An 11553-nucleotide genomic window follows, 5' to 3' on the forward strand; every position below is an offset into this window, starting at 1 on the left:
GCGGGGATCCAAACTCTTTGACCCCCTCATAAGTTAACTACTATTAATACTATAACCCGACTATTTAGGACTGTATCCCTGCTGACTCAGACTACTCAGTCGAGGGTAACGTCACCGCCAAAAGCGGGGCCTACCATAATTTGCATTAATAACTTAATTCATTATCTTCCAATAATCCAACCCTTTAGGATTGTATCCTTGCTGACTCAAACTACTGGGTTGAGGGTAACGTCGCCTTCAAAAGAGGGGCCTACTACAATAACTAAGATAATCTCTTAAACAAGTGCAAAAGTACGAAAATAATCAAAGGTTATACTAATACACGAGTCGGATCCAAGTGATTCATCTTGTCTATCTGTTTTTATTTTATTTTTATTTTTCAGCATTTAGTTAGTTTTTATTTTCTTAGTTTAAAAACATTTTTCTAACTTTTTGATTTGATTAGACGTTGAGGATAAACCGGTATTAAAAGCTCTTGTGTCCTTGGACGACCTCAGTATCTTACCAACACTATACTACGTCCACGATGGGTGCACTTGCCCATATGTGTGTTTAGTGTTAGTAAATATCGTGTTTTATAAATTTAAAACTTGGCTAAAGGTGTAAAAAGGGCTTAATTATATATCTAAAATATAACACACTTCACGCACATCAAGTTTTTGGCGCCGTTGCCGGGGACACAAGGATTTTAAGAAAGTTAGGAATCAACGGACTAATCATATTTTTATTTTTCTTTTTAATTTTTTAGGATTTTTTTTTAGTTTTTCAGCTTCTGCAGAACTCAGCACGGGCCGTGCCTGGTCGGACACGGGCCGTGCCCAGCATCGTTACTGGCAGTTTTTAGTTTTCCAAGTTACAGAAGGCTGACCACGGGGCCGTGTCCAACTTCCAGTAACTGGGATCTGGAAAACAAACACTGTAACTCCGACCACGGGCCGTGTTCGCTGAACACGGGGCCGTGGTGAATCTTCTGACCAGCCTTCTTTTCTGTTTTTATTGCAGGACTTGGAACCAGACGCCAATCCCACATAGTGTATGAGCTCCAGTTCTAATAAGGACATAAAAGAACCTCTAGAAGAACCCGAACGCTTTCTTAGAAAAAGATTAAAAGCTAAAAACCAAGAGAAAGTTTCAGGTGATCCACCTCCAATGGCGGACCAACGTACCCTCATGGATTATCTACGACCCACCGTAGGTAACCTAGGCGCCGCTATCAATGCTCCGAATGTTGAAGCTAATAACTTCGAACTTCGGCCGCATTTGATACAAATGCTCCAAAACTCCGCAACCTTCCATGGGCTTGCGGACGAGGATCCCCATCTACATATTACTAATTTCTTAGAAATATGTGATACCTTTCGGATCAATGGAGCATCAAATGACGCCATCCGCCTCCGAATGTTTCCTTTCTCACTAAAAGACCGAGCGAAAGCTTGGCTCAACGCCCTCCCAGCTGGATCGGTAAACACCTGGGATGAACTAGCCCAAAAATTTCTATATAAGTATTTCCCTCCCGCTAAAACGGCTAAATTAATGACTGAAATTAATACATATTCACAAGAGGACGGGGAATCCTTATATGAAACTTGGGAAAGGTTCAAGGAGTTATTACGCAAGTGTCCACATCATGGCCTTGCGATATGGCAACAAGTATCCACTTTCTATAATGGACTGTTGCCACACACAAGGCAGACACTTGATTCTAGCTCCGGGGGACTTTTAGGTAATCGACGCCCGCATGAAATATATAACCAAATTGAGGAAATTGCTCAAACCAATTTTCAATGGCACACCCCCCGAGGCAATAAATCTATTGCCCCGGGCGCCCATAAGGTCAATGAAAGCACTTCTTTACAAGCCCAAATTGAGGCCCTTTCTTCAAAAATAAAAAAATTGGAAATGACAAAAACAGTCTCGGTTATGGCTTGTGAAGGGTGTGGTGGGCCACATGAAAATTGGAGTTGTATGAAAGAAACGGACGATCAACAGGAATCGGTAAACTACATTGATAATAGACCTAGGCCGTCGGGTCCTCCAACGGGCGCTTACAACCAAGGATGGCGAAACCACCCAAACCTTGGTTGGAGAGAACCCGGCAATAGTAGTAACCAACAAACCCAACGAACAAACTTTCAACAACCAAGAAATGAGTCACAAAATTTCACTCAACAACAAAGTGGACGAGAAAGGCTTGAAGATACTGTATCTCGCCTCATCTCCGACACTGAAAAGAAAAACTCGGAAAGATTTCTACAATTGGAATCAAATTTTAGAAATCAACAAGCTAGTATTCAAAACATAGAAAAACAATTAAATCAAATAGCTCAAAATTTTGCCGGGAGACCGCAAGGCGCATTACCTAGCAATACCGAAACAAACCCAAAAGCGCAAGTTCATCTCATCACGCTACGAAACCGCACCGTAGGGCCTGCAGAAGCGCCGCCGCCAGAAGAAACGGTACCCACACCTCTGCAGGAAAAGAACTCCCCTCCATCACCAGAGCCTACCAAGGCTCCTCGAGTTCCGTACCCCGGTAGGTTAATTCGTCAAAAGACCAATGAGCAATTCGCGAAGTTCGAAAGTATATTAAAACAATTGCATGTCAATATTCCTTTTATTGATGTCCTAACCCAAATGCCCAAATACTCTAAGTTCATGAGGGACTTCCTCACTCATAAAAAGAAAATTGAAACTTTGCAATTAGTTAAATTAGGCGAAGAATGCTCTGCCCTCGTACTCAATAAACTTCCCCAAAAGAAAATCGATCCCGGAAGCTTCACGATTCCCTGCTCAATCGGGGAATCCCCCGTTCGTAATGCACTAGCCGACCTTGGAGCTAGCATTAACCTCATGCCCTCATCAATGTTTAAAAGACTCGGCCTAGGAACAACGAGTCCTACAAAAATGAGCATACAACTTGCTGATCGATCCGTCAAATTCCCGCAAGGTGTCATTGAAAATGTCTTGGTAAAGGTAAGCAAATTCGTCTACCCAGCCGACTTTGTCATACTCGATATGGAGGAAGACACCGAGGTCCCCCTCATACTAGGGAGACCATTTCTGGCCACCGCGCAAGCAGTGGTAGATATGAATGACGGAACACTCACCTTGAGGTATGGGGATGATGAAGTAAAATTCGGAGTAGGGAAGAGAATAGAGGACGACGACCCGGTCAATTACATGAAGGTTATTGATTCGAGTTTGGATGCTGCTCTCCGACGATGTAACATGAGACGCCAAGCATCCCACTCAGAAAATATATAACCTCACATTGGGTCTAGCCAAGGACCCTTATAAACGTGGCGCACCACGGAGGCATTCCGCGGAACTATCCTTAGTTTAGTTTAATCTTTTAATTTTAATTTGCAGGAATAAAACACACTCATGGTGGTAATGGATGAAAAAGGGAACGAGAAAAATAGCCCCATGCACAAGGACGAGGCAACCCGACACAAATCTCCATTACAGAAGGCTCAACACGGGCCGTGCTCAACCAACACGGCCCCGTGTTGAGCCACCTACAGAAAAAACGCCCAGTTCAGGTAACTGGACACGGGCCGTGTTCACCAGACACGCCCCCGTGTCCAGGCTTCTGTCTCATTTCTTTAATTTCTGTTACTGGCACCTGAACACGGGGCCGTGTCCAGACTGCCAGTAACATAAATCTTTGCTTTTTAACACCACATTACATATCCAATCAACCTAAAAATTTATTTTTGGGACACATTGAGGACAATGTGTAATTTAAGTGTGGGGGGAAGCTAACACCTTGAAATTTTGCAAGTCCTAACAACAAGCCTTACACAAAACTCTATTGGAACCGCTAAACACCCCAATTTTTTTAAAAAATTTTCATTTTTTTTTACTTGTCTAAAGTTTAAGTTAGGAATCCCAAGATTAATAAGGTTATATTTTTATAAAATTTACAACCGAGAGCGTCGTGATAACAAGAACCAACATAAGAAAATTATGAAACGGCATAACAAGTTTAGTTAAAAATTTGATTATATATACTTGATCGCATTAAAAACCCATTCCCACAAAAGTGAGTTTTGAGCCTTTATTGAGCATACAAATTTACATCCTTAGACTAAATGCTCATTTTTCATTTCTTGTGTGAATAGCCGCTTGGTTCTTACAACTTTAGAACTTGCCACGACGATTCATTCCCGATCCTTACCAACTTAAACCCAAGTAAGTAAATGATGGAGGCATTAGGACTAACCATTTTTCTTTCTACACCATTATTTTTCAATTTTTTACCACCTACCCAAAATCCCCCTAGTTAACCCCTTTGAGCCTAAACCTTTCGTTTCTTTACCCTAAATCCTTTTTACCCACCAAAAACCCTTTTTATTTTTCACCCTTTATTTTAGTAATAAGCTCGGTTTTTCGCAAGCTCGTTCTTTTATGTGATGAAAAAAAATGATGAAGTTAAAAACAAACAAAGCTATGCAAACAAAAGCTTGTTTGGAGAAATACTTCAAAATAAAAAGTCACTAAAAACAAAGTGTTTTACGAAAACCGACACTTTTTACGCTTTTCGCCCTTTTACTAACCACTAACCCAACCACCCACCTTTAGCCCAAGCCTAACCCTTCACCCAAAAAGTCCTCTTGATATTTACAAAGGTATAAAGTTAAAAAGGAGGAGGATTGATTGCTTGGCAAGCCTATGGTAGGCGTAAGTTCCATGCCGCACTCGAGTGATTCACTAAAAAAATACACCTTCGGCCGAGTGTTGAGTGATTTCTCCCGTGTGGTATGTGAACTTGTATATAAATGAAATTTAAAAAAGGCATGTTATGCCCAAATAAGTAATTTATCTTATGAAACGTTCTAAATAAATCATAACGAATAGGATTGTAAATAAATAAAAATAAAGCCCAAAAAAATCTTGGATTCCCGACACTCTATGACAAGCCAAAAACCTTCTCTTCTACCCATTCCATTTGGGAGTTTAAGCCACATTTAAAGAGTTTTGCTTGAGGACAAGCAAAAGTTCAAGTGTGGGGGTATTTGATGTGTGTAAAATGCAACATATAAATTACATCAAATGAGGCATAAAACTAACCCTTTTTAAGTACTAATATTGGAAAAAGAGTGTTTTTGTCTTCCTTTTGTATTTTCAGGATGAAATGAGCTCAAATTCACAAAAGAAGCAAAAAGACAGCTAAATCTAACATAAGTACAAGAAAAGGGATAAAAGTAGACTGCCCAAACCCTCAACGGCATCCTCCCAAGCAAAGAAGAGAAAACAGAAGACTGAACACGCCCCGTGCTCAGCCAGCACGGGGCCGTGCCCAAGAAGCAGCAGAAAAGACAAACCTGTAGAAGCTGCTATTGCCCACCACGGGGCCGTGTCCAGTGAGCACGGGGGCGTAGCGAAAGTACAGCAGGCGCATTAATTGTAATTGCGAATTACAATTAATGAAGAGAGAGAGTGTCAGACGGGCACGGGGGCGTGTCCAGCGGACACGGGGCCGTGCCCAGCCTTCTGTTCAGCCTATAAATAGGAGTGCTTGGTTTCATTCCAACTCATCCCTTGGCACACCACCTCTCTCACACTTCATCCACCATCCACCACCACCATAACACCATCATCCACCACCATCATCCATTGTCCATCGTAGAGTGTGTGAGTCGTCTCGGGATCCAAGATTGATAGTAAGAGTTCTTGACAATCAAGGCCATGTTTGCCTAAGTCTCTTACATCACTTGGTGAAGACAAGTGTTTAGTATAATACTTTTTACTTTTAATCTTTTGCACTTTTTATTTGGTTTTGTATTAATGACTTTAATAACTAGTTGCTTATGTTGAAGGTGATCTTTCCTTGTCGTTTGTCCGTGGTGTCTTGGCATTATTTTACTGTCTATATAAAATAAAAGATTTTCACCATTCATATCTCCACGGTCTATATGGAGGTATGTTGGCTACCTGGTCGGGGGTTAAGGGAACGGTTTGGTAAGGGTCTTGCCCTTGTTCAGCGTTTAGAGGTCCTGCAAGGGACCTGGGTCAAATTTAGTAGGATCTCCTTCAATGCCCATAGGTATTGGATGGCGGGGATCCAAACTCTTTGACCCCCTCATAAGTTAACTACTATTAATACTATAACCCGGCTATTTAGGACTGTATCCCTGCTGACTCAGACTACTTAGCCGAGGGTAATGTCACCGCCAAAAGCGGGGCCTACCATAATTTGCATTAATAACTTAATTCATTATCTTCCAATAATCCAACCCTTTAGGATTGTATCCTTGCTGACTCAAACTACTGGGTTGACGGTAACGTCGCCTTCAAAAGAGGGGCCTACTACAATAACTAAGATAATCTCTTAAACAAGTGCAAAAGTGCGAAAATAATCAAAGGTTATACTAATACACGAGTCGGATCCAAGTGATTCATCTTGTCTATCTGTTTTTATTTTATTTTTATTTTTCAGCATTTAGTTAGTTTTTATTTTCTTAGTTTAAAAACATTTTTCTAACTTTTTGATTTGATTAGACGTTGAGGATAAACAGGTATTAAAAGCTCTTGTGTCCTTGGACGACCTCGGTATCTTACCAACACTATACTACGTCCACGATGGGTGCACTTGCCCATATGTGTGTTTAGTGTTAGTAAATATCGTGTTTTATAAATTTAAAACTTGGCTAAAAGTGTAAAAAGGGCTTAATTATATATCTAAAATATAACACACTTCACGCACATCATAAACGTTGAATTTATACTTATGTTTTGAACACCTCTCATAGGGATCGGTTTGGTTAAATTACATTTACTTTTATCATTTACGTTGTTCTATATGATTGGTGGCTTGATCCTGGTCAGTCACGCTCCCAAGCGGTGATACTCCGTGGGTGGATTTTGGGGGTGTGACATATATACTAGGGTTAATTGGTATATTTTCAACTGAATTCGGGTCGCTCTAACCTCATGTTCACTGTTGGGCTGGGTTGAATAAGATTGTGTCAAAATGGCAATTGGATTGGGTTAAGTAATACAAATTTAACTAACCATCATTTGATTTGGTTTATAAAGTTTGAACCAAATTAAAAATCTTTCGTCAACACTAAATAACCGAGTATGTAATATGGTTTGATTTTAAATAGTTTTGGCTTGATTTTTACCTCAAAACTGAATAACTGAGTAATGGTCTTACTGCAGTATACTTTCATTTTATCAGCAATTTGTCAGCATTCAAAGAGTTACTTTTTAGTGGTTTATTACTGAGTTTACTTTTGAAATCTTTAATTCAAGTTGCAGAGGGGGATTACCTATTTTGCATCACATGGGTAAGTTATGTTACATTTGTTCGCTTATCCAATTATGTTTAACTCATTTCAATTTTAAATCTGATTAGGTACAATGGATTCTTCTTATCAATGCTTACGTTCAGTATGTATCCTTTTGAATTTGATATGAAAATTGCAATCAGTTTTTCGAATCTTATTGTTTTAGGGTTATGTTATGATTTACAATTGCAATTTTTCGAATCTTATTGTTTTAGGGTTATGATATGATTTACAAAATTTATTAAAGTCTTCTTATGAAACAATATGCTTGAATCAAATTATTCTTTCAGTTTTGAAGGATGTTGTGTTGCTGTTTTCTTGAGCTTGTAACTAAACAAAGTTATGGTTCTATTGAGCTGGAAGCGATACCATCTTTGCAAATTTCCATTTTGCATGCGGATAATGGTGGGTATACTTAAGGTATGGTAATGGTTTTCTTCTACATGATATATATTTTATGGATGATGAAGGTCTTAGGGTTAAATTTTCATTAGATATAAGATTTTTAGTTTTTGGATTGATGTAATTAGTGTTGGTACTCATCAATGTGCTTGGTGGATCTAATATGTTGTCAACTTTTCTTCATTCTAGTTTAGATTTCTTCCAAGTTTTCCTCATTTTAATTGAGTTGTTCATCCTTTTGTTTTTATCTAGGATGACAAAAAGTATACAAGCATTGCACCTTGTAACACCTCGTAAAATCACGTCCAATGATGTATTGACACGTGTAATGAACCATAATAAAGTCCAATATTGAAATTTAGGGACTAATTTTTCGAAAAATCAAAAACTTTGATTATGAAAGGACTGGAAGTGTTAACATACCTAAAATAAGTTTCTAAATAACCTCTCACGATATTTATGTTCACAAATGAGCCACTTGGTGATCGAGTGTAGCCGTTTGCGTAATTAATTGAAAGTTGCGCAATAAAGGATTAAAAGCGTCAACATGTTAATTCTTACCTCTGAATGACCTTTTAACAAACCGGGAGCTTCATGATATTTGATTCTACTCTTGGGAATGCCAAATAATGGCCGTCTAAGGTTTTTATGCCTATAAGTAAAGTTACGCGCAACTTTGCAAGTTAGAGGGACTAAAAGTGTCAATATGTTTAATTATACCTCTGAATGACCTCTTAGCGAACCCGAAGCATCGTGATGTTTAATAATACTTCCAAGAATGCCTAATATGGATTAGATAAGGCTTCAATGCTATTAAATGGTGAGATGTGCAAGTTTACGCAATAGAGGGGCCTAAAGCGTCAACTTTTGAATCTACGCCTTTCAGTGACCATTTCAGAGAACGGGAGCGTAGTAATATTTAAAAATATGCTTGGGAATGCCCATTATGGGCCATGGAAGGCTTGGATATCATTAAATGACATTTTGCGCTACTTTACGCAATTAAAGGACTAATTGCGTCAAACTGCAAAAGTAGGTCGATTCGTATGGTAACGGACCTTCCGGAATATGTCCATGAGTTAATCATACCCTATTTATTCTTTATATAGCTTATATATAGGCTTAGAGGTGTTTGGTGCGCAAAACTAAACTTTTACGTCATGCAGGGACTAAAAGTGTCAAAAAGTGCACAAGTTTGCATTTTCGCGCATATCTTGCATTCTGAATATCCCCGGACACCCAAAAATTTATGTAAGCACTAAAGTATTTTATTTTAATGTTTGGCTTGATAAAATTCCATTCGTCGCGTAATTTGGATCGTTTTTAGCGTCCGTCCGTGTTTCGTCGTAATTAGCCGAACAACGGGACCGTACGACCAAACGAACCGACATCCGGCATATTTTTGAGCATGTTTTATGTTCTCTATGCTTAGGCATCATTGTAGAGCCTTAAAAATGGTTTAACGGGCCTTAAAAGTATCAGAAATGACATTTATCAAGTGCAGGGGCCAAAAGTGATAACAAATGAAATTTATGAGCTGGGCTGGTGGATGCGGACCGCATCCAGAAACCCATACGGTCCGCATGAGGTTGCCAGTTCCAGAAAATCCAGAAACCAGCTGTTGTTTTGCTCTTTGTCTCACACTTTTGATTCTAGGGGCTGCTCATTGTTTAGTAAACCATGGGTAGGAGGTGTATGGCTCAGATTTGATCTCGGTTTACGAGAAACGATCCTAACGGTTCTCAAAAACCTATAAATACCCCTCTAATTTTTGCTCTCATTCACCCCTTGATCTCATTGTTCTAAGTTGGGGCCCTTGTGCTTCATACTTGAACATCCAAGATCAATTCCCTCCTTGCTTGGACCTTATATAAGTGTCCTTTCATGCTTAGTTTAAATTTTAACGGTTATAACCGAAAGTCAAGCGTTTTCGATAAACGCTTTGACTTTTAAACGGTTAAGTCATTGTTCGCATCGAACATGGCTACGTGACCGTAATTAGGTAGGTGTTTAACCCTAGAGGGCACCTCCTAATTACCATGTTTACTTAGTTTAATTGTCGGGTCAAACAAAAGTCAAACGGGTTAATTTTAATTAAATTCGTAACTATTAATATAAAGGTCATAAAAATCAGTTTTCTCACTTTAATAACTTGGTAAATATCAGTTGAACATGCCTAAGCATGATTCAACCCGACAATTCTAAGTATAGGCTCGGTTCGGAACCGAAAGTCGCAAAAGTTGACTTTTGCTTTGACTTTCAGTTCTGACCCGATTTAGCTTAGTTTAGATATGCCTTATGATTCCATTAGGACCATATTATAAGTTAGTATAACCCTCCAAGGTTATACAACTTGGTTCCATAGAAATCCTAGTTCATGCTTGTTTCCGTTAAATGCCTAGATGTTAACCGCTATGCCCTTTTGACCTTAAAACGATATTTTTGAAAATGTGAAAGGATAGAAACCTTCACTACTGAATTATAAACTTGTCCCTAAAATTTGACATCAGTTTGAGGTCTAGATTAGGAGTTATGCTCATTAGCGTAAAATGAAAAGCTTTTATTAATTAAACGGCATAATTAGCATATAGCCTATCTAAACCCCACTTTTTCCAAACTTTTTACCCACTGATATAAAATAATATTTTGGGATTTTTGAAGATTTTTATTTTTTTTTAGGCTGAGCATAACTTAGGGGTATAGCATTAATTCGGTAATTGCGGGTTTTGTCCTTTCAGGCTATAAAATGAGTTTTTCCAAATCTTTTTGATGGCGAACCTTTTTCTACTGATCTAGTATGATAAATAAAATATTTTGAGCCTTCTGGAATAATAAAAACATCAGCTTTATTTTAAAAACCCGGAAATGGCTCCAAATCGCCTTTTTAAGCATTTTTAACGCCTAGTATGTATCAAAACTATTTTAAACATATCAGGGTTGATGCCTACTGATATATTCAGTAATGTTTTATATTTTAACAGTAAGGAAAAGCTTTAAACTCAGGTTTTCAGTTTTGACCTTTTAAGCCTATGTGAAATTACCAAAATGCCCCTACGGTGCATAATATGGTTATAATTAATAAATTTCACTTATATATGATACCCTACTGTTATAACTTATTAAATTAAGTATAGTTACTGATTAAATCAAACCTATAACTCAGAATAATATTTAATCTCTTTTGTAACCTTTAAAATGACCAAAATACCCCTGCGGAGCATAAATTGGTCTTAAACTCGTTTTGGGCATAATGGAAGGTATCCTACTGATATCACAACATATTTAAGGCATATTAACTTAGGAAACCTGTTCATGACTCTTTTGGTTACCCGTTACGCACTTTTTGCGTTCGGATCGGCTTATGTAACTAGTTTGCATAAATTAGCCGAAACGGGTCAAATCTTATCATTTTTATCTCAAAATCCAGAATGTGTTTAGTTTACCCTTATTACACAAGTATAAAAGCTTGTCGGGTCTAAACCACATTCTAATCTGGTCTTCGCAAAATCATGCGTATTAAACCGTATCCTCCTTTAAAAACTAACCGGTCTAAGCTTAGGCTTAATTAAAGACCCGTTAGGAATCTAATAGGTTATTAAAAACCTTCATTCCAGATTTAGGAGCCCAGTAAAAGCTATCTGTACTTGCTTGGTTGTATACGGCTGGGATAATTGTATAAATTTGCTCAGGTAAATACTTTTAACTTATTTTCCCTTATACGGGCTTGGGTACGGTATATAAAATACCGCTTGGTCGGGCATTTGACCTTAATCGATTGGTGGTTAAGTATTATCAAGATCACCCATTTAAAAACTTGTTTTGTTTGTTTTACGCCTTTGGGGGTTTAATGACCATG

The 11553-nt window shown here is 38.4% G+C and overlaps 1 non-coding gene across 1 annotated transcript; it reads right to left on the reverse strand.

Annotated features, from left to right (window-relative positions):
* Window positions 1-1527: 1527 nt before the first annotated feature.
* LOC118483382 lies at window positions 1528-1634 on the reverse strand. The gene has a single exon (XR_004870670.1). It is a non-coding gene; the product is annotated as a small nucleolar RNA R71 (small nucleolar RNA).
* Between the last annotated feature and the right edge of the window lie 9919 nt (window positions 1635-11553).

This window comes from Helianthus annuus, chromosome 10, assembly GCF_002127325.2.
Source record: "Helianthus annuus cultivar XRQ/B chromosome 10, HanXRQr2.0-SUNRISE, whole genome shotgun sequence".
Classification (NCBI taxonomy): domain Eukaryota; kingdom Viridiplantae; phylum Streptophyta; class Magnoliopsida; order Asterales; family Asteraceae; genus Helianthus; species Helianthus annuus.